The sequence below is a fragment of the Lathyrus oleraceus genome, chromosome 7 (assembly GCF_024323335.1).
Source record: "Lathyrus oleraceus cultivar Zhongwan6 chromosome 7, CAAS_Psat_ZW6_1.0, whole genome shotgun sequence".
Taxonomy (NCBI): Eukaryota; Viridiplantae; Streptophyta; class Magnoliopsida; order Fabales; family Fabaceae; genus Lathyrus; species Lathyrus oleraceus.
In genome coordinates, this window is record NC_066585.1 from 499,545,440 (window position 1) to 499,559,778 (window position 14,339).

The window sequence follows — 14,339 nt, forward strand, 5'->3', positions numbered from 1 at the left end:
AACATAATAAAGAAAAATCCTTTTATTATTAATAAATAATTCGATACAAGTTCAAAAAGTATTGGCCTCTAGGGCTTACACCAACAATCTTCCACTAGGACTAGGGCCAATCAGGCATACCCCTAATACCCATAGATCTAGTATGGCTATCATGCTTCTGATGCGCAAGAGGCTTTGTCACTGGGTCAGCAATATTGTCAAGTGTAGGTACTCTGCATATTTTCACATCTCCTCTATCTATTATCTCTAGACTGAGGTGATAATGCCTAAGTATGTGTTTGGATCGTTGGTGAGATCTAGGCTCCTTAGCTTATGCAATAGCACCATTGTTATCACAATAGAGATTAATGGGATCCACAATGCTAGGAACTATGCCAAGTTCACTAATGAACTTTTTGATCCAAACAGCTTCCTTTGTTGCACTTGAGGCAGCAATATACTCGACCTCGATTGTAGAATCAACAATTGTATCTTGCTTTGAACTTTTCCAGCTCACAACGCCACCGTTTAAGCATAACACATAACCAGATTGCGATCTAAAGTCGTCCTTATCTGTCTGGAAGCTAACATCAGTGTATCCAATTACAGCAAGCTCTTCGTGACCTTCATATATCAAGAATGAGTCCTTAGTCCTTCTCAAATATTTAAGTATATTCTTGACAGCTACCAAATGAGCATCACCGGGATCAAATTGGTACTTACTCGTTGCACTTAAAGCATACGAGACATCTGGTCAAGTATATAACATGGCATACATGATAGATTCTATTGCAGATGCATATGTGATCAATCACCATTTTCATTGAGTTTTCGTTATTGATCCGACAAGAAACCGAGGATTTTGAGATACTGTGCAAGTATTTTGGTATCTTTAAAGTCAATTTTAATTCCTGTCATATATTTTAGCATTTCTATTAATTGTCATTGTTATTTCATATTTTCGTGATTTTATCCGTGGGATGTCTGTGTTTTTGTCCTACAGGTCCAGGTAGAAGAATCGAGGAACTCGAAGCAAGACAGTGAGGAATTCCGGCAAGCGAAGAAAGGAAAAACATTCAGTATAGGAGGTCTGACACGGGCCATGTTAGGCAGAAGGAGAACTAGGAGTGAAGGCAAAAGCCTGACACGGCCGGCCGTATCAGCTGACACGGCTCGTGTCAGGCCAACACCAAGCCTTGTTACATCTCCATAGGTGTGTCAGGATGTCATCCCAGGCCTAGAATTTTCCTGTCTTCGGGCTTTTGTTATCAGGCTTGAGCTACAAGGATGTTTAGGGTTGTCCACCTGTTGCTTACGAATTTTCACTATATTAGGGGACCTTCTACCAAAGAAAAGATCATCTTGGAACGAGGTGGACACAATATTGTAAACAAGCAAGGATTACAGAGATCAAGGAATTCGGAGAGCGGAAGGTTTTCATGAGCGGAAGCGATTGAAGATCCAAGTCATCCAATTACTTGTAATGTGTATTTTTTATATTGAATTTATTTTGAACAATATGAGTAGCTAAACCCCCCAATGCTAGGGGGAGTCCCTGGTTTAGAATTGTAATGACTATGAGTTTATGATTGCATTTATAATATTATTTTTACGGTAATCTTTTGATGTGTTTAATGTTTTCTCTTTCGGACCAATCGAGATTGTTTTATGGTTATCAATTAGGTTGGACCGTCATTGTAAGGTTTTCATAAGGTTGCTCTACAATAGATATTACCTAGGACTAGGGATACCATGTATGAATCAGAGCATTCTTGATATAATAAAGCTTAACTTCACGCTAATTGCCTATGGACATAGAAATTGAGGTTGAATGATTAAAGGTTTTCTAACCAAGGACTTGGGAGAAAATACCCTTGAGAACTAGTAGTAATTGATATTTGTTGATGCAATAGTACTTAGAGTTGTTACAGGGATAAATCATACACCTTCCCTGGGATTGTTCCTCTTACCTTGCAAACCCTTATTTTTCATTATTATTATTATAATTTTAAATTAAAAACCCCAATTATAATTTTTGTTTAATTGAATGATGAATTGAACTCAATATTAACTTGTAGTCATTGAGATTGACATTCAGGAAACTTCCCCTTTATTACAATAACAAGCGAAATAGTACACTTGTTATTTTTCCGATCAAGTTTTTGGCGCCGCTGCCGGGGACTACCAAAATATAGAGTTTAATTTTAAAGTTCCATTAAAATTTTGTTGCTCTGGAAAAAATTTATTTTTCTGTCATTTATATAGTATAATTTACTAATTTATGTATGCGAGGAGAATCCTCAGCTGAATTTTTTTTTTGACGCAGAAATCGTGAGAACCCTTCACCGGAGACGCAAGAACGCAAGAGTGGATTCCAAAGAAGAGGTTACCTATGATCACTCTGATTCCGAAGAAGAACCAATGGCTGATAATCCTCTGATTCCACCTCCCCCACCTCCGGAAAGACTCCTAGGTGACTATGGAGGTGCAAACGCGTCAGGTGGTAGACTGACCATTGTCAATCAATCGGTAAAAATGGCGAATTTTCAACTGCATCCTAGCACAATCAATCAACTAGAGAGAAAACCTTTCACTGGAAAGGTTAATGAAGATGCCAACAAGCACCTACAAAGATTTCTGACCATGAGCACCACTTTGAAAATTGATGGTCATACTGATGAAGCAAAAAAATTGAGAATGTTCCCGTTCACTTTAGCTGAAGATGCGGAAGAATAGTCCTATTCTCTCCCATCCAATAGTATCACATCATGGGAGGAGATGGAAACTGCATTCTTAAATGAGTACTTTCCAGCATCAATATTCCTGAAAAAAAGGTATGAAATCCTGAACTTCAAACAGAAGGAATGTGAATCATTGGGAGACACGATCCAGATTTCTACCAAACTCCGGCCAAGTCCAAATTTGCAGAGATTTAAATGGTAACCAAAAGACACGATCCATACATCAATCGAGAGCTGGGGTGATGTATATCACCCTTGTACCACTCAAATCCATTCTAGATCTCTATATTGAGAGAAATCAGAAGTGGAAGATCTGTGGTGTTCATATGAACTTCATGATTTTTGAAAATTGAAAGCACAATAATGTTGCCTCTATGCAGAGGACTTCAGATCACACAACAACAATGAGAAATAAGCACTATGCAAGCTGATTCGAAGAAAATAACAGTTGAGGTAAACCTCTGATTTGCAGGGCTTTGAGTCACAATTCTTTAATGCTATTGCTTATAGTCCACACTATAGATCAAGGAGAAGAAGGTTTAGGAACTTTAAGATCTGAAAATTGATCGAGGAAACCAAAGTTCAGATCTGAAATTGGAGAGAAAAGTGAGCTAGTTCCTTTAGTGAGGGATGTGATTTTAGTTTAGCAACATTTGGGGCACCTTCAGGTTGATAAAATATGAAGATATGGAATTGTATTTGAAATTCTGGTATCAGATATAAGATGTCGAAGGTAATGTCACGACACTAATATCTGTTAACACAAATAGGATAAAGATACTGAATGATAAAGCACATGACACAAGCAATTGTTAACCCAGTTCGGTCCAACTCACCTACATCTGGGGGCTACCAAGCCAGGAAGGAAATTCACTAAAATAGAATCAGTTTAAAGACTCTCCATACACTTCAACAAGTTACAGTCTTTCTCACCTAATCTCTACCCGTGCAATTTCTACCTAAGCACTCTTAGATATGAGAGCCCACTCACTTCCCTACAATCACACCTGTGATTTTAAACAACAATCCCTTGAGAAAAGAAAATACTTTTCAATAACACACTCTTGATTTTACTTCACAGTTTCAATCAAGAAGACACACTCTTGATCTTGCTTCACAGCTTTGATCAAGAAGACACACACTTAATCTTGGTTCACAACTTTGATTAAGTAGACACACACTCTTGCTTAACAGCTTTAGAGTGACAAATTACAACCACAAATCAGTCCAATTCAATCATCAAAAGATGACTTGAATGGCTTACAAGTCTTACGACTAAACAGACACAAACCCTAGCTCTCTCTCTATATTTCGCTCAGTATTGGTTGTGTGTTCAAACAGGTTTTCTAAGTCCCTTTTTATAGAAGCTTTCAGTTGGGCTTGGACATCTTGGAAACCCTAAATCTATTTTTCCAATCAAATCTTTTTATAACAGCTGGTTAGATCTCCTTGGAAAATAAGTAAAATAGGTTGTAATCCATGATTGAATGCGCCAGCTAATCAGATCTTCAATCATACAAAGATTGCCATTAATTATGCAATCACAAAACACCAGACATTCACACTGAATGTTCTGTGTACAGGATGTCATGACATCGGATCTGACATCCTGGAAAAATCCTGCATAATCCAATAATTCCTTTTATTTCTTCCAGCAGGTACAACCATATCAGATCCCATGACCTTGTGTATGAAATCTTGAAACAATCCTGGATGAACATGTCTTTCATTTAAGCTCCAGCAGGTACATCCAATATCAGAAGCCATGGCATTGTGTATGGCAGTCTGAAATAATCCTGCATGAACATATTCTTGAACTCCAGCAGGTACATATGATATCTCATGTTAAGACATCACACATAACATCTTGTGAACACTCTTTGTTTTACCAAAATTGATGCCAACACTTAGGATCAACAGTATTTATAGGCAAGGCAGTGTTGAATGCATGATTTCAAATTTGCATGAATGGAAAGGGCCTCCATGCATGGGCCTGTACAGGCGCATGGAGGGTCCAATTCCAACTAGATTTGGTAGCTGATGCATGATGAAATTAAATTGGACGTGCAGATTGGATGGTAATAGCTCATGCAATGCAAATTGAATGATTTTCCAAAATTGCACTATTATGTCCAAGCCTTTGAAAATGCTATGCCAAAAATGGAAACACCACCTTATGAGTAATGGATGGAAAGATTATTGCATAAGGATCATTTGTCATGTTGATCAAAACTCCATTTGGGCCTTGGAAATTGATGAAAATTGGACATGAAGTGTAAGGTGCAAAACATGCATATGTGAGATTTTCAAAATTAGCCAAAGTTCAAGCTCTTCTGTCTCAACGATACAAGCTCCAAATGACAAAAGCTTTAACATAAAAGTTGTATATATTTTCAAGGAAATAAATTTGGACTTAAAGTTTGCATAATTTGGATTTTTGATGAAGAAGTTATGGGCACTTGAAGTTGGACTTTTTCACATTTCAATGCATTTGGTCCAAAGTGACCTATAATGTTTTGCATTATCACATGTATTTATTTTGAGATTTTGAAATTTTGATCAACGTAACATTTGAAGTTGACATATTAATATTTCCAATTCATTTGATCCCACCTCAAAATCATGAAAAATGAAGGAGTTATGTACTTGGAAAGTTGACCCAAATTAGGGTTTCAATCAAAATGACCTATAATGTTTTGGAATGGATGATGATCTTCCAAGCTTTAAATAAATTTTTGATAAACATGAAAGTTGTTCATATGGTTCGTAAGAACATTTTTTATCTTGGGGTCATCTCCATTTGACAAACACATAAAAAGTTAGGTCTCAGTGTATTTCAAAATAGTCAGATGAATTAACTGATCAACTTCTCAAGTCCATGCCTCATATCTTGATGAATTGATGATTGAGGACACTCAAATAAGTTCAAATATGAATTGAATGATGAATGAAAGAAATTCTCTTGATTGCATTTGACCATGGGTTGAGATTGCTTCATGAGCAAGGCACAATTGATGAACAAATGAATTAGGGTTTCCCTGGGGAAACAAGCCTCAAACCCCTTGATTTGCTTTGATCAAAATGATGAATTGAGATACTTGGGAGACATATTTGATGGATGATAACTTTGGGAACCAATACCATTTTTGCTTTCATCTCCTATTGGCCATATCAATGCACATAGGATCTCCTAGAAGCTTTGGATTTTGTGACTGCTCAAGCTACAAACAAGAGGTGTTAGTGATATGTTCTTGTGCTTTTGGTTAGTAAATAAAATGAGAAAAGCAATAATATACAATTCTAGCATGCTTGGTGATCTCAAACCAACTCACAAGAGATCCCACCCCAAAGGTAAGGAGCCAAGATGCTTATGATCCTTGAGGCAATGCAAATGTAATGTTATGATGCCATGAGGGATCTTAGGGTCAAAATTGGGGTCTTACAGATGCCCCTATTTAAGGTCATTCTAGCCGGAGATACGAAGGTGAAAATCTTCATCTCGACGAGGTAGAATGGGCTTAAATAATAACAAAGAGACGAATTTTGGTCCCTAAGAGACCTCATGATGCAAATGTATGTATGCAAAAATTAATACTCTGTGGGGATATGTGGCCACAAAGAAAAAGAAATCAAGAGAAACTGATAATCCAAAGGAGTAATACACTCACTAGGGAGACAGAGACTCTGGGGGGAATAAAGGGAATAAAATGCGTGAGCAGGTCACGACTTGAAACTTGCTGGGAGACACGAAGAGGTTCCATGAAAATGAATCAATGGAAAGACTCGAGCTGACGCAAAAATGCATGTATCGGGGCATATGCCAATAGAGCAAAACTATCCACAAAGGATACTTCGGATAAAAATCCGGACTTAGGTGGGGATGTCCGCAAAGGACTCAGCTGAGGAAAAATAAGTGAGGTATTACCGGTTATTGGGTAATAAGCTCAAAGAGACATGTGATCCAAAACATCGGTACAAGGGTGAGGGAACAACATGCTCAGGGAGAATGAATATCTAAGACCGGTATGAGGGTGAGAGATATCAAACATCCAAAATCATCTGAGGAAGACCTAAAAAAGGTATATTTCGACTCAGGAAATTTGACTCCACAGGGGACAAAAAAGTCATAATAGGGAGCAGAAAGGAGGGAACACCAGGGATACCGGTTACTGGGCATATAATAGGTGACCAACCAAGGCGTGAATTGGGGAATATTTCCAAGACACTCATCATTCGAAAGGAGGGCTAAAAAGCAAACTCGACTATAGGATGGGCATTCGACTCCGCAAAGGGGATACGAATCTTACCCGACTAGGGAAGAACAAAAACTTCGACCAAAAAGCGCATGAGATATATTATCTATTACCGTTAGAACGTAGATAATACACTCGCATGGAAGATTATCCACAACCGATTACTGGGTTAATAAAGGATAAATCGACCGAAAGGAAAGGGCATCGGGATACCGAAGATATAAAATGATGAACGATCCAAGGGAGAGACAATCATTACCAACCAAGGGTAAATGAAAGATGACTCGCTGGGGATACATTGACAAAGGCAATGATCCGGGAGATATACCACCGGCTACTGGGAGATATACTCAACAAGTGAGGGAATATCGATACCGAATATCGGATAAAGATAACCGTCAAAGAGGGGATTACATCTACCGGATACTGGGTAGAAAACCACAGAAGAGTAATCGTCATCGGTTAGGATGAACAAAATAAGGTTAACTCTGCAAAGGGATAAAATAGGGTTTATAACCACCGGGATGAGGGTAGAAAACCACAGGAATAGGACTTATAACTACCGGTTACTGGATAGAAGGCCATAGACTCCACCGGGAAAAGATGAGCAATTACTAGTTACTGAGTGATCATTCATCTAAACTACGGGGAAGTGTAGGGAAAACCACAAGGAGTCAATCTAGGAACAAGCTAGAGAGACACAATGAAACAAAACTCAACCCCATGAGGATATAACTCAGGGAGAACTCCATCCTAATATATGTGTTAGGAGGAGACTGAAACAACAATCATCCACGAGGGCAAAACTCAGTGGGGAATATGGAAGAAAGGGATAGACACTTTCTGCCTATATGGCTGACTCTACATGGGGAGATCAGACACAAATATTCTGCTTGGAGAAATATGTATCACAAAGATATATATGGCAAAGAATGTAACATGAATATCTAGATGTCAAGCTTATGCATGTATATGTGTGGTTTATGTATGATGAATGTTGACAAACAGACATATCTAACACAAACAGGTCCAAGAATCAATGGACAAACATCTGGTACTACATCTTAGGAGAGAAAGCTAGGAAACAAAGATCTCTTCATGTAAGGAGAATCAGTCACTCCAGTTGGGGACAGGATCATCACACAGATAAAATCCACCGCAAAAGCAACTCTACTGGGGAAATTATCAGAGGGGAAGATGGAACTCTGTGGGGAATAACCACCAATCAGAAGGTTCCAATGTCACCACATTCCTTGCACTGTTGAAGAAATCACATATGTCGAGGAGGAAGGGAGACTACTTCGTTGAGGAATAAAGGATAAATATCTTGATCAACCACTCTGCTCAGGAAGAAACCGCAAATGGACTCTGATCAGACAATCCTCCTAGGGGAGTATTGCTAATGACCGAATCGGGGATTATCCGTAGGCAACTGCTGGAGATACCCTGATGGTGACCATACTGGGGAGTAGGAGTGGGATCAGCCCTGCTGAGGATGGTCAAGGAGCAAAATTGTTGGAGATCAAAAGTAGACAGGTCCACCAAGTTTGATGAAAACTCCACTCTCAGGGATTTCCTGCTCACTCCGAGGGGAATTTCTCGCTTGAAGTCAGGGGAAACTGACTCCTTCAAAAGGATTAGCATATTCAAATCATCAATCTACAAGGGATTTTAGATCAATCCACACAAGGGATGACAACCATATGATTGATAACACAAATTTTAAATCCAGACTCAATGGGGATCTAGCAGATTGAGATCACATCCAGAACTCCCGAACTCCCTGGGGATCTGGTGGGGGGTACAACTTTCTTCTGTGCCAGCGGAGGAAACAACCTGAAAGGAAAATGAAGAGGATACAAGTATGCTGGGAATAAGAACAAATGCCTTACCCTTTTGGGAATCATACCATCAATGGGAGAGCACTGAAGACATCCCAAGTATCCTTTTGTCATTGTGAATGTTCACTTTGTTTAAAAAACAATTTATAAAAATTTTATTTATTTAAAACAATGACATTTCTCAATTAAAACATGCAAAACATTTGTTGAATAGAAACAAATAAGAGTGCAAAGGATTGGATAAAGGCTCAAATTTATTTGATAGAATGGTAGTCTGCAAATGGCAAGACTCCATGGATCTTTACAAGTTTGAAATTGGTGATATATATTGGAAAAAAGGCTACATTGAACATAATGACCATTTCTCCACCAACTCTGAATCCGATGTGTTTGAAGCCTCAGTTGACGATGACTGAGCGAGACCTTGACAGATGACAGCTTGTAGGACAAAGTCTTGTCAGGATGCAGTTACTTGCCAAATCCCTAATTTTTGCCTAGATTGCCCCAAGGCGGGGTATTCAATCTAGCGGGATATATATTTATTTTTATGTCTCTAACTTTTGCCTGGATCGCCCTTTCGGGTTTTCAATCCACCGAGACGCTCATTTTTGCCTAAGCCGCCCTTTCGGGTTTTCAACTTAGCGAGCTATTTTGTTTTTATTTTTAGGCGAAGTATTTCTTGACAGCATCTGAAGTCACAGGACGAGTGAAATCCTCCCCATCCATAGTTGTAAGTATCAAAGCACCGCCTGAAAAGGCTCTCTTAACAACATATGGACCTTCATAGTTTGGAGTCCACTTGCCCCTGGAATCGGGCACGAAAGACAAAACTTTCTTGAGCACATGGTCACCTTCTTGAAATACAAGAGGCTTGACCTTCTTATCAAAGGCTTTCTTCATCCTTTGCTGATATAACTGACCATGGCACATGGCAGTCAATCTCTTCTCTTATATCAAATTCAGTTGGTCATAACGACTCTGAACCCATTCAACATCAGTCAACTTGGCTTCCATCAAGACTCTTATTGATGGGATCTCCACCTCTACTGGGAGCACAACCTCCATGCCATATACAAGAGAGAAAGGGGTTGCCCCTGTTGAAGTGCGGACAGATGTACGATACCCATGCAAGGAAAATGGCAGCATCTCATGCCAATCTTTGTACGTAACAACCATCTTCTGGACAATCTTCTTGATATTCTTATTAGCAGCTTCAACAACCCCATTCATCTTGGGTCTGTAAGGAGAAGAATTATGATGTGCTATCTTGAACTCGCTACATAGCTCTTTCATCATCTTGTTGTTTAAGTTAGATCCATTATCAGTAATAATCTTATCTGGTACACCATAACGGCATATGAGTTGATTCTTGATAAACTTCACAACCACCTGCCTGGTCACGTTTGCATATGACGCCGCTTCAACCCACTTGGTGAAGTAATCAATGGCTACGAGAATAAATCTGTGATCGTTGGATGCTTTTGGCTCTATCATGCCAATCATGTCAATTCCCCACATGGAGAAAGGCCATGGTGATGAAATCATATTCAGAAGTGTCGGGGGATATGAATCTTATCCTCATAAATCTGACACTTATGGCATTTCTTCACATATTTGCAGCAATCAGACTCCATTGTCAGCCAATAGTAGCCTGCTCTTAACATCTTTCTAGCCATGGCATGTCCATTGGAATGAGTACCAAAGGAACCCTCATGAACCTCAATCATTAACAGGTCTGCTTCGTGTCTATCCACGCATCTGAGCAGAACCGTGTCAAAATTCCTCTTGTAAAGCACATCGCCATTGAGGTAGAAACTGCCTGATAATCTCCTCAAAGTCTTTCTATCTTTCACAGATGCCCCAGGCGGGTAAATCTGGCTCTGAAGAAAGCACTTGATATCATAATACCATGTTTATTGTCTTGCACCTCCTCTACTGCAAATACATGAGCTGGTCTGTCCAAGCGCATCACCGTGATATTGGGAACTTCATTCCAGAGTCTAACCACAATCATTGAAGCAAGTGTAGCAAGAGCATCTGCCATTCGATTCTCATCTCGAGGAATATGATGGAAGTCAACGTCAATAAAGAATGTTGAAATCCTTCTCACATAATCTCTATATGGGATGAGGCCAGGCTGATTCGTCTCCCATTCACCCTTAATCTGATTAACAACAAGGGCCGAATCACCATAAACATCAAGATGCTTGATCCTAAGATCAATACACTCCTTCAATCCCATAATACAAGCCTCGTACTCACCCATATTATTCGTGCATTTGAAAGTTAGCCTTGCCGTAAAAGGAAAATGTGTGCCCTGAGGAGTAATAATCACTGCCCCAATACCATTTCCATATTGATTTACAATGCCATCAAATACCATGCTCCAACGGGAACCAGGCTCTGGCCCTTCATCGAGCGGTAGGCTCATCGCAATCTTTCATTTTCAAATACAGAATCTCCTCATCTGGGAAGTCATACTGAACTGACTGATAATCCTCAATTGGTTGATGTGCCAAGTGGTCAGCCAAGATGCTACCTTTTATAGCCTTCTGAGCTCGATACTCAATATCGTACTCAGACAACAATATCTGCCAACGGACAATCCTCCCAATTAAAGCAGGTTTCTCAAAGATATACTTGATTGGATCCATTTTGGATATCAACCAAGTCATATGATTTAACATATACCGGCGTAAGCGCTTAGCAGCCCAAGCCAAAGCACAACACGTCTTTTCAAGCATCGAATATCGAGACTCACACTCGGTGAACTTCTTACTCAGGTAGTATATAGCATATTCTTTCTTCCCTGTTTCATCTTGCTAACCAAGGACACAACCCATTGAGTCTTCAAGAACTGTCAGATACATAATCAATGGTCTCCCTTCTACCGGTGGAGACAGAATCGGTGGCTCAGACAGATACTCTTTGATACCGTCAAAGGCTTTTTGACAATCCTCGGTCCAATCGTGAGACTGATCTTTCTGGAGGAGCTTGAATATTGGCGCACATGTGGCAGTCATGTGGGATATAAATCTGGAGATATAATTCAAGCGGCCAAGGAAACCTCGGACTTGCTTCTCGGTTTTGGGCGCAGGCATCTCTTGTATTGCTTTGACCTTGGCGGGATCAACCTCAATACCTCTCTCGCTGACAATAAAGCCCAATAACTTGCCGGAACGGACTCCAAACGTACACTTGTTAGGATTCAGACGAAGTTTATACTTCCTCAAACGCTGAAAAAGCTTTAACAAGTGCTCTACATGTTCAACTTTCATTCTTGACTTTGCAATCATATCATCAACATACACCTCGATCTCCTTGTGCATATATCATGAAACAAGGTAGTCATAGCTCGTTGATGCGTGGCTCCGGCGTTCTTCAAACCGAAGGGCATCACTCGATAACAGAATGTTCCCCAAGGTGTGATGAATGTTGTCTTCTCCATATCCTCGGGTGCCATTTTAATCTGATTATATCCGGAAAATCCATCCATGAACGAGAAGACATTGAATTTAGCTGTATTATCTACCAACATATCAATATGTGGTAGAAGGAAATCATCTTTTGGACTAGCTTTATTCAAGTCTCGATAGTCCACACACATTCGGACTTTTCCATCTTTCTTAGTAATGGGCAAAATATTGGCCACCCATTGAGGATATGCATAAGTCACCGGAAACCCCGCATCAATTTGCTTCTGAATTTCCTCTTTGATCTTCACTGCCATATCAGGATGAGTTCTTCTGAGCTTCTGCTTCACAGGCACGCACTCAGGCTTCAAAGGTAGGAAATGTTGCACGATATCAGTATCCAGACCAGGCATGTCTTCATATGACCAGGCAAAGACATCGACGTATTCTCGTAGCAACTCTGTCAACCCCTTCTTAACAGATTCTTCTAGGAGTGCCCCAATCTTTACCTCTCGCACATAATCTTCAGACCCCAAGTTGACTGTTTTCAGATTCTCAAGATGCGGCTGAAAAATCTTTTCTTCGTGCTCAAGTAGACGGGTGATCTCGTCAGGAATCTCTTCAACATCATCTTCTTCTGCCTCAAATACAGGGAACTCAAAGTTGGGAGATGGTGTTGGATCATTATGTTCAATGGGTTTGATCAACCTGCATAATGATTTTGGATATAAAGAGATTTTAGAATTCAAACAAGGCGAATCATTATGCAGATGAAAAGATTGATTTTATTCTATTTTTAGGGTTTTATGTGATCACCAATTTCATGCAAAAAGCAAAAAGTGAAAATAATTGGAAAAACAAACATTTAACATGAATTTATTGAATGAAAATATCATTGTATTTATGAGCCAACAATGTCATCACTCCTCCTTTTGGCATGGGAGAAGGGTTTTTTAAACACAATGATCATTACTTTGACTTATGGATAACTATTGGAACATCAACAGCGACCTAATTATTGCAGACCCCTCCAGGGATGACAAAGTTGCCAGAATCTTCCTCTGCATCCTCTTCCACAATAGCAGCAGCTTCCTCATCTTGAATAGTGTGGATGAATCCACCACTCTTGAACAACCCATGCTTGTTGAAAACGCCAGAAGAATACCCTATGCCAGCCCAGGATTTGTTGTCTTCCAGCTTAATCATTTTCCCCAATCCAGTAGTTGTACCATGCTCAATGGCCAACTTAGCACCATTATAGGACGCAAATGAAGAAGTTCTTTTCTTAGTAGGTTCAACAATAGATAAAGCTTTGAACAACGTTCCAACTTCATCCTTAGCATCTATGTAAGAAAAGGAAGACAAATGGCTAACCAGGAGAGCCTTTTCTCCCCCTACCACCACCAACTTCTTGTTTTTGACAAACTTCAATTTCTGGTGTAGGGTGGATGTCACGGCGCCTGCCTCATGAATCCATGGTCTGCCCAACAGACAGCTATATGATGGGTGAATATCCATGACCTGGAAGGTGATCTGGAAATCACTTGGTCCAATCTTGACTGGGAGTTCAACTTCTCCAATCACAATTTTGCGGGACCCATCAAAAGCTTTAACCACTACTCCACTCTGCCTCATGGGAGGCCTCTGGCATGACAATTTAGCGAGAGTGGATTTTGGCAACACATTCAGCGATGATCCAGTGTCCACCAGCATATAGAGATGTGTAGTGCCAAATTGTGGTCTTTTCCCTCCTCGGGGAGATCAGCATCACAAAAGCTCAAATTGTTACAAGCGGTGATGTTTGCAACAATACTGTCAAATTGTTCTATTGTGACGTCATGATCTACATACGCCACATCCAACACCTTCTACAAAGCTTCTCGGTATGGTTCTGAATTCATCAACAAAGACAATACAGAGATCTTTGATGGCGTCTGTAGAAGCTGATCTACAACATTGTACTCACTCCTTTTGATGAGCCTCAGCATCTCATCACAATCTTCTTTCGTATTACCACTTTGGCCAACAACGGAGGCACGTTTAACGACAACAAGTGTCGGATTCGGAGCATTCACAGCAATCCCAACCGGGCGTTCAGCATTATCAGCAACA